This window comes from Equus asinus, chromosome 25 (genome assembly GCF_041296235.1).
Source record: "Equus asinus isolate D_3611 breed Donkey chromosome 25, EquAss-T2T_v2, whole genome shotgun sequence".
Lineage (NCBI taxonomy): Eukaryota > Metazoa > Chordata > Mammalia > Perissodactyla > Equidae > Equus > Equus asinus.
The window spans coordinates 46,643,243-46,660,083 of NC_091814.1; the positions used below are offsets into that span (position 1 = coordinate 46,643,243).

General features: G+C 45.1%; 1 protein-coding gene across 2 annotated transcripts in view; it reads left to right on the forward strand.

Annotated features, from left to right (window-relative positions):
• The window catches only part of TNR (tenascin R), a 406,518-nt gene that overhangs the window by 26,206 nt on the left and 363,471 nt on the right, over positions 1–16,841 (forward strand). The gene's annotated exons all lie outside the window — the stretch shown is intronic.

Sequence of the window (16,841 nt, forward strand, 5' to 3'; positions counted from 1 at the left end):
ACATGATATTTTATTTGACCTATGACCTCCTGCTCCTTGAGCTTCCACTTTCTTTGCTCTAGAATTCCCCCAGACTCATGTAAAATACGTGTTATTAGCTCATTAGGTGGCTGTCCCAGCAGAGACCAGCTGCTGTAGGAACCTTTGGTACTTAGCAGACAGAACCTCTGCCACGTATTACAGAGGGAGGTAGACCGGGATCTCCAGGCCCAGCCTGGTCCCCCGGAGTGCTGGCTCTGAAAATGTTCACTGGGGAAGCTGGCCTTCTTGATTATACGGGTAGCCATGAGAGGGCAGCACAATTTATTAGCTCTGTATATATGTGCACACACTCACCCATGAGGCCAGTCTGCATGAAGACAGCGACTGTGACATCCATACTCTTGACTTTGACACCTGACAAAAGGGACATGGTTTAAATGTCACAGCAAGGGCCTGTGACAAGGGTAGTTAGGAACGCAGATGTCTCCATGCTTGACTACACCGTAGGAGGTACTAGGCCCCTGACCCTAGGTGCCACACTTTGGTGGACTGATTTTCTAACTTGGAATTATTTTTAGGAGGAGAAAAAAAGTCTGTGATAAAAATCCTAATGTATTCATTCCTTTATTCAACAGCCAGTTAATTTACAAAGTAGTTAATTGGTCCAAGCCACTGTTAAGCAACATAAAGGGCAAAAATTGTTAGACTAATAATAATTATGATTAGCGCTTTGATGAAATAGATAGGAATCATGGTTCCCATTTTGCAGCACCAGAAACTGAGATTTTAAGTAACCTATCCAAAGTTTCATAGCCAAAGATTTGTTCATGAGCTGTCAGAATGCAAGCTTAGCTCTTCTGGCTCCAAGTGAGACACTCCAAAGGAATGGTTTTGGTCTTTCAAAGAGGTGACAATTAGATTAAGGGGCTATGACAAGACCATGTACCACAGGGCAAGGAAGAGCAGGGCATGTACCATGAGTGACGTGTGAGTAAGTGCTACAGGAGTTCTGGAGAGGGATCCGGAAAGGTTCCACCGAGGAGGTGAATTTTGACTGGGCCTGGAAGGATGGGGAGCATTTCCCTTGTTGGAGAGAGAAGTGGAGGTCACCCTAGGCAGAGAGAAGGGTGGGGGCCCAGTTACAGAGGAGGGAGTAGGCAGAGGGTAGTTGCACGTAGCAAACACCCTGGCTTGGCTGGAGCAGTGGTCCGCAACCCTGCCTATGTATTAGAATCACCTGATAGCCTTTCAAATTACCAGTACCTAGGCCCACATCCAGCTACTCTGGTTTAATTGGTCTTAGTCATTGGTCTCATCATTGGTGTTTTATGAAAGCTCCCTGGGCGGTTCTGCTGTGCAGCTTGGATTGAGACCCACTGGCACTGGGGAAGGACTGGGGGATTCCAAACTAAGGCTATCACGTGCACCCAGGTTTGACACAAACAGAGTCTGAATAAAGGTGGTGATAATGTGAACAGGAAGGGAGACAGGGTGAGAGTTCTTTGAAAGGCAGTGCCTCTGGGCTGATTGTCCATGGGAGTGTACAAGTCATGATGACTAAGGTTTGATCGTGGGTGCCGTTCACAAGAATGAGAGGTACAGGATGGAAAGCAACAAGGTTGGGGGTGGGGGTAATGTGGGAAGAGGATGATTTATTTTTAGACATCTTGAGTTAAAGGAAAATAATTATTGGGCCATCAGACAGGATTGCCCAGCAAGAGTCATGTAAGTGTAAAGCTTGAGCGAAGAACCAGGAATGGAGAATCTTGAGAATTTAACCTCCATTAGAAGTGGTGGCTTAGGCTGAAGGAGTGCATGAGCTTGGAGAGAAAGCAGAGAGAGAGAAGAGCAGAGGGCTCAGGTGGGAACGCCTACATTTGGGAGGCAGAAGGACAAAAAGAGCTTTAGAAGAAATTTCTAAATGGAGAATTGTCGTATTTGCATTAGCCAGTGTCTGGGTCGGGTGGGTGATGGGCAACAGAGTCATTTTTCATGGGCCTGGCTGCCTGCGACTTGGAAATTGATCAGCTGAGTCAATAGCTCTGTGCTCAGACTCAAAGCCCTGGCTGATGTGTGTGCAGGAAGTAGGGCAGAAGCAGTCCTGCTTTCCCTCACCAGAAACCCAGCCTGCTCAGGCATCTGGCGGAGAAACCAAGCTCGTTTTGCCACCATCCTTGGCCTCTAAGTCCCTGTAGCCTGAAGGAGGAATCAATTCAGAGCCACATAGGTTATGAATTCACCCATCACAAAGAAGTCCTTTATTCTGAGCTGTCCCAAAGATGAACTCCTGTTTTCCTGGGGGAGACAATTCTATCCACTGTTGCTGTTTTAAATGGATCCCACGACAGCATTTCTTGTGACATCCCAAGCATCACCCTATGGGACCAACCTAGTCCCTGAGAGGAACTCTGAGGATTTCGCTGAGATCCATCCTTTGAGGGTCCCAAGATGAACGAACTCTAGCAGCAGAGCTGAGGAGGGCAATAATCAGGAGCACATGAGCTGTAGGGGGCTTGGGGCATAGCAAATGGCCAGTCTTCGTCATGGAGGACAGTGGAGAAAAGATTCCCAGGTGGACAGGCAGCTCTCAGATCCTCATTTAACCTGTCTTTGGGAAGAGCTGTGGATGTGGAAAGAAAAGAATTAAGATGCTGTGGGGGAGAAAGAACATTTTAGCATCTTTGGGCCCCTCATAACCCAAAAGGAGTCTTGGGAAGCCTCTGTAAGTGGCATAAAGACTGTCGGGCCATGGAATGGGTACCAAGAACATTGTCCCCCCCTCCCCACCAGCCCTAGCAAATTAAACACATGCCAGCATGTATTTTAAGGCAGTACTTCTTGTCCTTTCATGTGAGCATCTTGTTAAGCACAGAATCTAATTCAGTGCATCTGTGTTGGGGCTTGAACTCCTACGCATCTGACAGTTTCCCAGGGCATGCTGAAGCCACTGGTCTACAGTCTACCCCTGAGCAGCAAGGTTTTGGAGATAGTTGACTGAATGAAAGCCAGAGAGACAGCTGAAGGGTTGGCTTTGTCTCCAACCTTTGCCCCCATCAGTTCTGCCCTCAGATGGCTTTTGGAACTGCCTTCCTGAATGCTGGCCAGGGAAAAGGACCCAGGAAGGGGGTGGCAGGAAGATGGGCAGGTGGTCTCAGCAGGCTCCTTCCTGGCTGAGTCACAGCCTCTGGCTTCTCGTCATCTTGCATATTACCCAGTGGCTGGCTGTCTCAGTTTATTGGCTTCTGAGGCTCCTGGCTCAGGCAGAGTAATTACAGTTGAGGCCCTGATGAATTGGAGGCCAGTAATTAAAGCGCCTATTGATTTTCTACTTAGGAGTTCCCTGTAGCTGGAAACAAAGGTGGGGAGGGGAGAGAGATAAACAATCCGGGCAAGGTATTTTGAAGCAGGGGAGTGTTCAGTGTGTTAGCAGTCACTGAGGAGGGGCTGCGGGGTAATCGTTTATCACTGGCCCATCTCTTTAGAATTTGAGAATTGATCGGCTAGTCAATATGCTTCTGGGGCGCAGTGCCAGTGGAGTAAGGGGAAGGAGGATTGTCTTCTGCAAAGAGTTCATCCTTAGATCTCCAAACCATGAATCTGTCTCGTTTTGCTGCTTCATTTGGCTTATTTTAATTATGAATTGAAGCCATCGCCTTGTTTATATCATCTGCCTTCTTCCGGCAACAATGAGCTTTCCATCACTAGAAATTTGTTTCTGGTCGCTTCTGAGGCCAGACACTGGAAAGCGGGGGCTTGGGAGAGGGGTGTGATGGGGAGGAGAAGGTCTTAGAGGGAGAAGGGCTGAGGGCAAGTAGGGGGAGCTGGAAAGAGAATGACTCCAAAGAGGGTCCTGGAGGCTGGCCAGGGCTGAAGGGTGGGAGGAGAGTGGAAGAGAGGGGACAAAATCATTAGAGAGAACAAACTATATAAGCAGAGGGCGGGGAGAATCCAGAGTCCAGAGAGAGAATGGAAGCAACAGAGAGAAAAGAGGCAAAGAGAGGAGGGAGAAAGAAAGGCCCGGAGGTTGATGTGAGCTAGAGAGAGGTGAACAAGACAGGAAGAGGGTTTTTGGTGGAAATATAAAGCACATTTAAGTCTTATTTCACGATTGCTTAAGTTATTTTGGTGCTTTTAACTCTTAATTCATCTTCCTTTCACTGAGCTAATGTGAAGTGTGAAAGAACAACTAATGAGAGGAAGGCCTAACTGGCAATTTTATTTTTGTCAGCTCCGGGAGCTCTCTCTTCCTTCTCTCCCGCTGGGTCACTTGATCAGAGACGATTCTTTTGTTTCTCAGAGAAACGTTGCTCTCCTCCTAAGCCTTTTCCTCTCACCCCGTCTTCACTGCTGCAGCTGGTTTGGCTGCTTAATGATGATGAAGTTAGATTAGGATCTGGGTTTTGATAATGATTGAAGCTGGGCAAAGAGAAGCGTTTTAGCATAAAGCAAGCTGGAATACAATTACCCATTTTCCCAGTCAGGACGGACAATAGCGGTGGTGGGGAGGGCTGAGTTGTGGAGAAGGAAGTGGGCTGTTACTTGTTATAAGTTGCATTTAAAAAAAGTTCTATAGAAATACTGAACGAATTTATTCGCCTCATTCAATCTAACGGCACAATGTGCTTGCATTGGAAAAAAATCTGCCTCGAGTATGCCCAGTAAATGGCAAAAGGGGTTGGGGGAGAGAGTGTTGTTTTGTGTTAAGTAGCTGCTGTGTGTAGACGGTTGTATAGGGCGCTGCCCACAGCAAACCCGGGGCCTGCCCTCACAAAGTTTAAAGGACTCCAGGGCTCGATTCTTATCTGTGGCAACATTTATCTGCCTAATCTTAATGGTTCCCAGCCTATCCCAATGTCACGCCCCTGCTTCCTCATGTGCCCCTTTGCACCAGCCTGCCAGGTCCCGACCATTCTCCTGTGTTCCCCACCCTTCACCCAGTTCCCTCAGCCGGAAGTCCATAGACATGGTGGATTTTTCCCTTATGCCCCCAATTCACTGGGTCACCAAGCCTTGTCATGCTACCTGGTCACTCTTGGACCCTGTTCCTTCCTTTCCATCTCTGCACCCCAGGCTTGAGTTCCGTCCCACATCGTCTCTTACTCGGACTCTTGGGTTATTACGACGGCCTCCTCACTGGTCTCATACTATCCTGTTCGAACTTCTGTGCTACCCGCAGAGCAGTTTATCCAAAATGAACACCTAACAATGTTACTTTCAGTTTTTTAATGGCTCCTCACTGCCTGCAAAATGGAGTTCTTTGCAGCCATGTGAGATAGGCAAGAGACGCAAGTTCTCTAAGCCTAAGATCGCTCACCTGTAAAGTGGGGATTTTAATGGTTGCTCCACGGGGTCCTTATGAGAAGGAAATAGGTAACGTGAGTAATGTGAGCACAAGGCCTGGCACGTAGAAATTACCAGTAGTGGGAGGAGCTGATGGTGGTGCTGGTAAGAGGAGGAGTGGTTCTTATTTTTATTGTTACAGAGGAAATTCTTTATGATCTGGACCCAAATTTATACCTACAGCTTTGACTTTCCCTGAACTCCAGATTTATATATGTGTGTGTGTGTGTGTGTGTGTGTGTGTGTGTGTGCACGCGTGCACGTGTAACTGGCCACAGCTATTTTCACTTGGCTATCTAACAGACATCACAAATTTAACAAGTTCAACACTGAAGTCCTTGCATTCTGCCTCCCGTATGTGCTCTACCTGTTTTTCCAACTCAGTAAATGACGATTCCTCTCTTCCAGTAGCTCAGAGCAAAACCCTTGACTGCTCTATTTCTCTCACCTTCCATATTCAGTCCCTGTGTAAGTCTCTATCTTCAGAATCTGTCCAGAATCCAGCCCCTCTCACTCCCTCTCCCACTTGGACCCTGGTCCCAGCCTCTCTTCTGCCTGGATTACTGCAGTGGCCTCCTCCCCAGCCTTCCTGCTCCTGTCCTACCCTTTATGGTGTGTCTCTTCGCAGTGGCCAGAGGGCTGCCTTTATAACAGAAGTTGAATCACTCCTCTGCCCCCAACATTCCAGGGGGCCCATTTCAGGGCACTTCTCCATGTGATCCTCCATCCCCGTGCTCTCTAACTTCATCTCCTACTGCCCTGGCCCTCGCTCACTCTGCTCAGCCAAACTGGCCTCCTTCTGATTCTTGAATGTGTCCGGAAGCTCCTGCCTAGGGCTTTTGCGCCGGCCGTTCTTCCCTCTGCCTGAGACACTCTTTCCCCAGAGATCCACATGCCTTCCTCTCTCATCTCCTTCAAGTCTGGCTCAAATGACACCTTCTTCATGATGCCTGCCCTGGTGGCCTTATATAAAATTGTACCCCCATCATTCCCAATCTCCCTTACTTGCTTCTCTTTTCCACTCAGCACTTAGCATCTCCTAACATAGTATATAATCTACTTATTTACTATGTTTCTTGTCGATCTCCTTCCTATAGAGTGTAAGTTCCATGAGAGCATTGAATTTTGTCTAATTTGTCCACTGTTTTATTCAGCAAATAGAATGGTGCCAAGCATATAGTAGACACTCAACAAATCTTGTTGAAAGAGGCTTTTGCCATTCATACCACCTGTCAGCACTAATATTGTACCCCAAGGAGCTCTGCTTCGGGCACATTGGGACCTTGGTTTATAGACATTTCTCTAAGACTCCAAGTTCCATTTGCTCTCCAGGGCCGGCTCACAGTACTAGATGAATGCTTAATGTATAAATACTATTGATACATTGGCCATAAGTAACTTGTATAATTAAAGATGCAAATAGAATTTTCTTTCTTGTTCAAAATGGACCAAGGTTCCATTTGTCTGAAATGGTTGCCAGCAGCTGAAATGCTTCCCTCATAAGGGCCAGAGTGTGCCCCCCATTTCCTCCTCACCAAGCTCACAGTTCATTTGTCTGTTGGCGTCATAGCAACAGACCTTGAAGCCTGGGGGAAGCCAGTGTCCGAAGGTAGACGTCTGTCTCTGAGCAGTGGCACGTGTCCTTCTTATTCAATGCAGTGAATTCCTTCGTCAACCTCTCACAGGATGTAAGAGACAGAGAAGTGGAGAGGAGAAATGACTTACGCGAGGTCACATACATCAGCCTTGATGGAGAGCTGCGTAAATAGCAGGCAGCAGCAAAGCTCTGTCTGTGTCCGAGGCCATCTCGTGGGAGGCCTGGAGTCCCAGGGTGAAGAAATGATACTTTATTTGGCAGGGAAGGGGGAAACACCGAAAGCTTTTGAAGAGAAAAGTAACGTGACAGTAGTCAAAGCCTTAAGAAAATTCATTTGGCAATGATAAGAAAGGGAAATAGGAAGGAGAGAGCCTGAGACTGGACTATGGCTGTAGTCTTTAAGAAGTGGTTAGGGCCTGAATTTGGAGAGCAAGAATGCAGAGACAGGCAGATTGAGGGACCAGCTCTAGCTAAACGATCATTTACAGGGCTGGGCAAGTAACAGGTCTTAGGAGGGCTATCTGGAGGGCTCTGGAGCATGGCCTCTTCATTTATCACTCTGCACACTTCCAGGGTGATCTCTGCCATTCTCATGATTTCAGCCACAGTGCCACAACTCCCAGGTGTGTAACTTCAGCCCCAGACTCTCCCTGACCCATGCACATTTCCTAAGCTGCTCCCATGGGAGACCTCACAGAGACCTCATGCTTAGCACGTGCACCCAGAGCTCACCATCTCCACCCCTTCCACCCCACGGCTCAGGAAAGGCTTCACTGTCCAGGCAGGAACTAGGCAATCATCCTCAGTCCCTCCCTCCCCATCTCCACCCACTCACCAAGTCCTCCAGCCATGCTTTATACACCTGTAAAACCTACCCACTTCTTCCTCTCTCCTGCCACTGCTCTAGGCCTGGAAACCGTTCTCTCTTTCCTGGATAATTGCAGTAACCTCCTACATGATCTTCCAGTGGCTACTCTTGCCACCCTCCAATGCATTTACTCTAATGAAGTTTTATGTGTTTTTAACATAGCCTGAGTGAGCCTTGAATAATGCAAACCTAGTCATACTTTTTTCCTACTAAAATGCACCAATAGTTCCCATTGTCCTTAGAATCATCGGCTACATCCTTAATATGGCTTCAAAGACCACTGCAATCTCCACCCACATCTGTCTCTTCCTCACTTTGTATTAGAGTGAGTTGCAGAGATGTTGGTCTCACCTGAAAGCCACTGAGCTCTCTGAAAGTGGAGATCACATCTGAACACCAAGCAGAGTACCTGGCACAGGGGAGGTGTATTAGTCAGGGTTCTCCACAGAACCAGAACCCATAGGATAGGTATATATGTATATATATACATATATAGAGAGAGAGATAAAGAGACAGAGATAAGAGAGACAGAGAGAGATTTATTATAGGAATTGGCTCACATGATTATGGAAGCCAAGAAGTGCTGCTGAGACTGGCGAGGCAGTGAGCTGAAGGTGCAGATGGAATTAATAGACAGAACACAATCTATATATTCAATGGGACAGGGGACCATCAAGGACCGAGGTGAGGTCCCTCTGATCAACACGTATTTATTTGCGGGTAAAGAATCACAAGCATAAGCATGTACAAGAGCAGGAACTCATGCCTGCAGGGACACACAAGCCAAAGTCCAAAGGTTCTATTCTTCATCCTTCCGACACACAGCAGCCCTATCCCAGGTCATTCCCTTGGGGAGTATCTTAAGAACAATTAGCAAGGTATGCCGGTGGCGTTCCATTCCTGCAATGGCCTGGTGTTCCCAAGCCCCTTGCCTTCATGCTCGATAACATACTCCCCTCCAGCCTTGGATTCCAAAGCACAAGCCATCTGGTATAATAATTATGAGAGTCAGCAGATCACAGATCTCTCAGCCACCCATTTGGAATTTATTTTTCCTAGGCTTAAAGCCTAGCAAGAATGCTGCTATGATCTCCTGCAGCAAAGAAGTCCTATGATCTGCTGTCTGCAAGCTGAAGAACCAGGAAAGCTGGTGGCGTAATTCAGTTCAAGTCCAAAGTCCTGAGAACCAGGGGAGTCAATTGTGTAAGTCTCAATCCCAGTCTGGAGGCCTGAGAACCAGGAGTGCCATGTCCAAGTGGAGGAGAAGATGGGTGTCCCAGCTCAAGCAAGAGAACAGATTCATCCCTCCTCTGTCTTTTTGTTCTGGTCATGTCCTCAGTGGATTGGGTGATACCCACCCTCATGGGTGAAGGTCATCTTCTTTACTCAGTCTACTAATACCAATGCTAATCTCTACCAGAAACAGCCCCTCAGACACACCCAGGAATAACATTGACCAGGTACCTGGGCATCCCTCAGCCCAGTCAAGCTGACACCTACAATGAACCATCACAGGAGGTGCTAAAGGTATCCCTGAAGGAAGCAGTGGGGTGTTGAGTAGGCGCAAATACTACAACAGGTCCAGAAGATAAGGGCTGAGCAAAAGCCATTGGAATTGACACAGGAACAGAAAGTCTGTGGGCCCCAGCACAATGTCTAGGAGACATCACTGAGCCAGGGAGACCTTACCCGCTTGGCATGTTAGGGGAGTGAGCATTCTGGCTGACTAACGTGTTTACTTCTGGTGAAGGTCCAAGTAAATTTTGTTTTCAACCCTTGCTGGCAAAATTGCTTCGTTCTACAACAAATGTGTTGATTATCTTGCCGTTAGAAACCGTACCAAGTACAGAAACCCAACTAGTTAATAAATGAATGGTTTTCTGGAGTTTTCGGGTCATTTGGACCTTGGTCTTCTATGGTCAAAGCAAAGGTGGAGGATGCGTCCTACCTGGACTTTTGAATAAACTTCTGATTTCTCCTTGGGCGATGTGTGTGTATGGTTGAGGGCGAGGGAGGGAGTCCTATCTGGGCTGTGTTACAAAGAAGCTACATGGCATCGGGAAAGTCCTTCATTTTCTCCCTGGTGAGTTCAGACTTGCCGCACCAACATTGCAGAGCTGTCATGAGGATGGCATGAGATAAGGTGCTTGAGAGACCCTGCCGCCCCCTGCCTGGCACGTGGGAGATGCTCACTTCCTGTTCCATGGCCAGGCACCCGAAAATGTGGGACAAAACATAAAGCTATAGAATATGTCCTTGCAAAGCACAGATGTTCAATGTGGGGACTTCAGTTTTCTTTCTCGCTCTTAAAAATCATGGAATTTGCGTTTTAGCCCTAAAAATTAAGAGCACAACAAAAATAGTTAATTAAAGTTGTTAGTTAACCCAGGTTGTACTTTTCATTATCTCCCTCCTGAGGATAGCAGGGAAGTGTAGTGGTTTGGAGGAAGGGAGGAAGCTGCACTGCAAGACCATTACTCTTCCCTCTGGACCTCAGGCCGGTGCAGGGCGTGGCCAGGAGATCCTGTCCTTGCAGGGGAAACTGAAGGGAGAAAGGAAGGAGGAAGACCAGCTGGGGGCCAACGCAATTCTCCCCGGGAGCCCAGGGCAGGGGCCAGTGGCCGCAGCTCTGCCTGAAGCGGGCGTTCCTGTTGCTGACTCTCGGCAAATGGAAAATAATGTTATGCTGTGCTAACATTTTCCCAGCGTTGCTGCATAAACAAGTTGGGAAATTATACCTGGGTTCTAAAAAATTAAAAAAAAAATAAACACGCAGTGCTCTTTGTACCTGTTCTTAGTCATTAAAAATGTGTTTCTGAAGTGCTAAATTTATAGTTAATTGCACAGTTAATTCATTATGTAGCACTATTTTTCCTTTGTAAAACTCCACATTAAAGCAAACCCAACCAATTACTTGAAGTCTTAGAGATACCACAAAAGGAATGACTTCATTTAGTAAATAATTTTAACTTAAGTAATTATTTACTGAAAGCAAGAGTTTGTTGATTGCCTCAGGAGGCTGCTTGCTATTGGCCTCATAATAAACCTTCCATGTAATTCTTGATTAATTACTGGCACCAGCAATATTTTATTTACTTTGAAGAAGTTGGGTTTTACTAAGAGGTTACAAAATACAAAATATCTGTGAAGCAACCCCTCTTGGTCTTTTTCAGGCTCTTGAACAAAAGGGAGGGGAGTGGTTCCCATTGCGTCCCCCTTAGAAGGTGAGACACCCAACTCTCCTGTCCCTCGGCGTTTCTTTATAAACTAGGCTACCGTTCCAAACCAGGGTATAGACAACCCCCTGTTTTTTCCTTTTGTTCTTGTTTGCCACATGCTTCAAGAGGTCATGCACATAGTAGGTACTCAAATAAATCAGATAAATGAAAATATATAGCAATACCAGCAGCAGCATTTAAAAAAATATACATGTCCGTCAAATATAGAATAGGAATCAATAGCATTCAGAGGAATTTTTTTTAAAGGCAAGATAATTAAAGTAGTTCAGAAATAGAAGAAAAGTGGCTAAATGAGCCAATCATTTTCAACTTGTTTGGAATTGCAACCTGGAATTTTGATAGTGTTCCTACAGCGCTCCAGGGCATATGCTTCCTTCGAAAATTAATGTGAACTAGGAGAGTGTTCTAAGAGTTTTGTGTATGTCAGAAATACCCTGGAGGATCAGAAAAGTCACACTTAGGGATCATTGCTCCAATTTTTAAGCATCTGTAGGCCTCAGATGACAGGCTCGAAGCAAGACCAGTGAGGCCAAGCCAACGGGCTCCTCACTGCTCAGGTCTGCTTCTGAACAGTGCAAGGAGGAAAGAATGACGATGGGGCCCTCATCTCTGGAACAGATAACCTTCTAACCATGAGGAGCAGATGGCCAAAAAAAGATCTTGAAGATTAATCTTAGAAAACAGCCCGGTTTTACTTAGAAATGTTTCTTGGGAATGACCATTCATTCTCTTGTCTTATTTGAAGGGCTGTTTATATAGAAGAGGAATTAAAATTGACCTGCGTGGCCCCGGGGTGCCAGAATCTGGAGCAATGGGTGGAAGAGTCATAGAGAAGGAGATTTCCATTCAGGGTAAGGGAGAAGTTTCCAATAGACCAGGAAATGGTGTGTTCTCATGCTAACATGTTCAAGCAAGGATGTACATCCCAGAGATGCTGAGAAAGATCTAAACCATGTGTGGTGGGGGTGACGGTGAGGTGGTCAGGGGGTGGGGGTGGCTGGAAGAGTCCTCTGATCCTTACCACATCCTTTGAGACGTCTTACCCCATCTTTTCCTGCTTCCCTGGATATTCTCAGCTTGTTCATGTCCTTCTTAATGGATGGTGCCCAGTGCTGAACATGGCACTCCAAACTCAGAGTGGAGTGCTGAGTAGGGCAATGGCATCCTTTGATTTGGACTTCATATTTTATTAATATAGCCTAGACCATATCAAGTCCTCCTTTTCACCCAGGCCTGAAATACAGTAGTCTCCTCTTACCCTCAGTTTCACTTTCCGAGGTTTCAGTCACCTGCCGTCAACCGCAGTCCAGAAGCAGGTAATTCTCCTTCTGACGTATGGTCAGGTCAATGGTAGCCTAATGCTCTGTCCTAATGACTATGTCATTCAGCTCACTTCATCTCATCACATAGGCATGGTATCATCTCACATCATCACAAGAAGAAGAAGGGTGAGTACAGCGCAGTAAGGCATTTTGAGAGAGACCACATTCACATGACTTTTATTACACTATATTGTTATAACTGTTGTAGTTTATTATTAGTTATTGTTAATCTCTTACTCTGCCTAATTTATACATTAAACTTTATCATAGGTATGTATGTATACGAAAAAACAGTATATACGTAGAGTTCGGTATTATGGGGGTCTTGGAACATGTCCCCCATATATAAGGGGGGGACTACTTTATGCCATTTGGATGTTTGATACGGAATTTAAAGTCAACCAGATCCCTGTGATTTCCTTAGCTGAACCGCTACCAAGATAGATCTCCAATATGCTGACCTTACAGAATGGATTTTTTCAAGCAGAACTTTATGCTGTTACATTTTATCTCATTAGTTTCAAACTATGATGTTATTGGCCTGGGAGGGGGGAGTGGGTAATTCTGAAGGCTGATTCTATCCTCTGAGACAATAAATGTTCCTCCCTCTGGGTCTTCTGTGGCATTGTAAGCATGTCTCCCACATTTTCATCCAAGTTAGGACAGGCCTTGGCAAATCATGGGAAATATCTCTTGGGACCTTCCTCTAGGTAAAACAATCACAAGCTGAAGAGGGGGCGAAGATCTTAGTGGATGTCTAATTCAACTTTTTTATTTTATAGATTAAGAAACCTAGATTTAAAAAATCAACAATCTTGGGGCAATGTTGTTTGGTCAGTTGCAAATCAATCTATCTTTATTAATATCTTGACCACATATTTCCACCTTGTCCTTGAAACATTGTGAAAAATCTTGCTGATCCTTCAGTCAAACGCACACACACACACCCCCCCTTGGTTTGTTATCTATTTTTATCTTATGTTGGCTTGAATGGATCAAGTTTTTCTTTCCAAAGGCTCACAAGCCATCTCTTTATCCTTCTAGAATTTAGATCAATTTTCAGTGTAGGGACTACTTTTATATTCAATTTCATAAATTCTAGAAAACAATGTAACTTCTAGATCAAAGCGGCTCACTAGTTGGTTTTAAAAAAATTTTTGGCCAAAACCAAAAAACAAAACCATCAACCTAAAATCCAATTCAGAATATGTTTTAAACTTTGTTCTGGAATTGGGGAATCTACAATAGCTGAGTTCAAGGCTTTATTGTACCTCCCCAAATTTCCCAAAGCCAATGTGTCCTTCTCTGGAGAGTCTTTCTCTCTCCCACAGTGTGGCCGCAGTATTAGGCTGTCCCGGGCAATGGGTGGCAGAAACCGTGAAACCTGGGAGTTAGTGACTATGGGAAGTGGCTACATCTGCAGGCTAGGTTGGACCCCGTCTGTCTCAAGCACTGGACGAGCTCAGCCCTTGATGGGCAGCTTCTGAGACCATCCTGCCCTCATCCCAGCTGGAGGAGACTCTGGACTCCAGCTCCATCCCCATTATGCTCTTTGCATTTTTATTTTCACCTTCTTGAGGAAATAAAACACCCTCCAGGCCTGTCGCCTTCCTCCCTTGCCTGTATACACTGCAGAGGAACCTAAAGGAAATTATCCAAAGAAAGAAGGGAGCCGTGGATGAGCGTCTGCGGGTGGGTGTCTGTGAAGGCACACATCATCTGAGTGACAGGTTTGCATGTAAACAGCCGCAACTCATGAAAATAGTTTTTAATCTACTTGAAAGGCATATTCTGAGAAGGAAATCAAGTTCCCTCCAGGTGCGGGGAAGCTCTTTGAAAGAGGAGCTGCTGCAGCAAAAATACAAGCCATTATTCGACTCTACTTCTTATGACCCTTTCTTTTCTTCCTTCTGGGCCACCTCCTCCGCCCCTCCCCGTCTGTGAACTCCTCTCCAGAGGGCTTTTGACTGGAGAGAGGGAACAGAGTCAGAGGAATTACTTCTCTCTTTCTTGGCAGATCAAGGCCAAGCTCCATCAACTGGGCGCTGCTTGACTTTCCACCGAATGTCTATCTAATCCTGTTTCCCATCTTTTTTCAAGACCTCCTTCTCTTGGCAGGCCGGTCTCCCATCGCCTCTCCTTTCCCATCCTCTGTGCTGCCCACCAACGGTCCCCACCCCAATCCTGTGCTCCTTCAAAGGCTCCACGTTGTAGTCTGTGGCACAGGCTAATCCTTGACTAGAGTCGTCCTGTTGTTCCACATAATAGTGTAAAGGATTTTTAAATTGAATTAAAATTTTTATTGTGGTAAAATAGACATAACATAGACTTTACTATTTCAGCCATTTTTAACCATACAGTTCTGTGACATTAGGTAATTCACATTCTTGTGCAACCATCGCCAGTACCCATGTCCAGAACATTCTCATCATCCCAAACTGACACTCTGTCCCCAATAAACAGTAACTCCTTAGTCCTCTTTCCCTAAATTTTAATTATATAAATAATAGGGCAATACATTGTCAAAATAAAATAATACAAGTAAGGTACAGTTCTCTTTGACTATCACATTGATACCAATCCCTCTCTGAGATTTAATGACTGCACTTACCTATATAAATATGTATATACATATAAACATATAAAATAAGGTTTGTAGCTTTTAGAAAGTGATACGTACATAACTATCATATCATATCATAAATGATTTTTACAATGATATCATATCATTGTACTGATACTTGCTATTTTCACTCAGCCATATGTCTTTAAGATCATCCCATGCCAGTACCTAGAAATCTACCTCATTGCTGGGGTTTTTTTGTTTTTGTTTTTGTTTTGGTGAGGAAGATGGGCCCTGAGCTAACATCTGTTGCCAATCTACCTCTTTTTGCTTGAGGAAGATTGTTGCTGAGCTAACATCTGTGCCAGTTTTCCTCTATTTTGTATGTGGGACACCGCCACAGCATGGCTTTGTGAGTGGTGTGTAGGATCAAAACCCATGAAACCCAGGCCTCCCAAGTGGAGTGTGCAAACTTAACCACTATGCCACCGGGCTGGCCCCTACCTCGTTGTTTTTGAGTGCTATGTAGTATAGTTATGCCATAGTTAGCCATTCCCCTATTTAATGGTTTCCAGATTTGTATGTCTTTAATTTCAATAGAAGCCACCAGATTACCTTCCAAAGTGGCTGTACTAATTTATAGTCCATCCAACAGTATATGAAAGTATCTGCTTCCCCACAGTCCTCAACACTTGAGGCCAATAAAAGGTAAATTTATCAAGGAGTTCCTTTCTGCCTGACACTGTTCTGAATGCTGTATGTGTATGAAATCACTGAATGCTCACAACGACCTATGAAGGTGGGTATTCACATTATTACCCCTTTAGAGACCCAGAGAAGCTAGGAATCTCATGCTGGGGCACACACACTGGCAAGTGGTAGAGCCAGGAGCCAGCCCCGGATAGTCTGACTTCAGAGCCCCTGCCCTCATCCATGCCGCCATTTTACCTGATTACTGCCCATCCAGTGGCATACCGGGTGCCTCCTGGTGCTTTAATTTGCATTTCCCTCATTGCTAGTTGGAGGGAGCACCTTTTCACAGGTTTACCGGCCATTTGTCTGTTCTTTTTTTGTGTGTTGCCTGTTCGTACGTTTTGCTCTTTTTTCTATTAGGTGGTTTACTGAATTGTAGTTTAACAAATGGTTCTGTCTGATTTCTTTGGTGAAGGATCATTATTTATACCTTGATAAAATGATCAGTACAGCCGAGTGTTAACTGAGTCTAGACCCTAGCCTAGCTATGAAAGGTGACATATATGAAATTTAAACATTCTTGCAGACATTCAAGAAATTTTCGTACAAACGTGGACATCCATTCATTCATTCATGGAATATTTTTTTTTAATTGAATGATACTCTGAACCCAGCACTGTTCAAAGGAACATCACAGATCATAGAAGGGTTAGTAGAGATCTTATTCAAAACCAAGAGCTATTAACCTTTACAGCAAATGGATCTAGAATGAATGTGGTACTAATTGTTTCCACCTGCTTTTACCAACAGCCCCTCTACTGAAAAGACGTGGACTGTCAATTAACCCCCCCAAGAATTTGCCAATGTAAATATTTTTGAAGTTTATATATTATTAGCCTTTCAGTGAGGAAATTACTCTCAGAGAATATTTATTTTAATCCTCTCTCCCTCCTTTCTTTCTTTCATTCTTTTTTTCTTTTATTTAAAAAATTTTCCTGGAACATCAAAATATAGTGCCCTGTACAGAGCAGATGCTAAGAATTATGGAAGGGTATTTTGGATTACCATGTTTGAGCAGGAAACTGTCTGTGGTAGCAAACTGAAAACTTTAGGAGTAATTGTGCCTTTTAAATGAAAGCAGATCCAAAGGATTTTGTGTGTTTCAAGCACGTTTTCATCCCCAGTAGAAGGAAGAAACCTACATCCTCATTTGGTATTGATCCAGAACAGCCCCGAA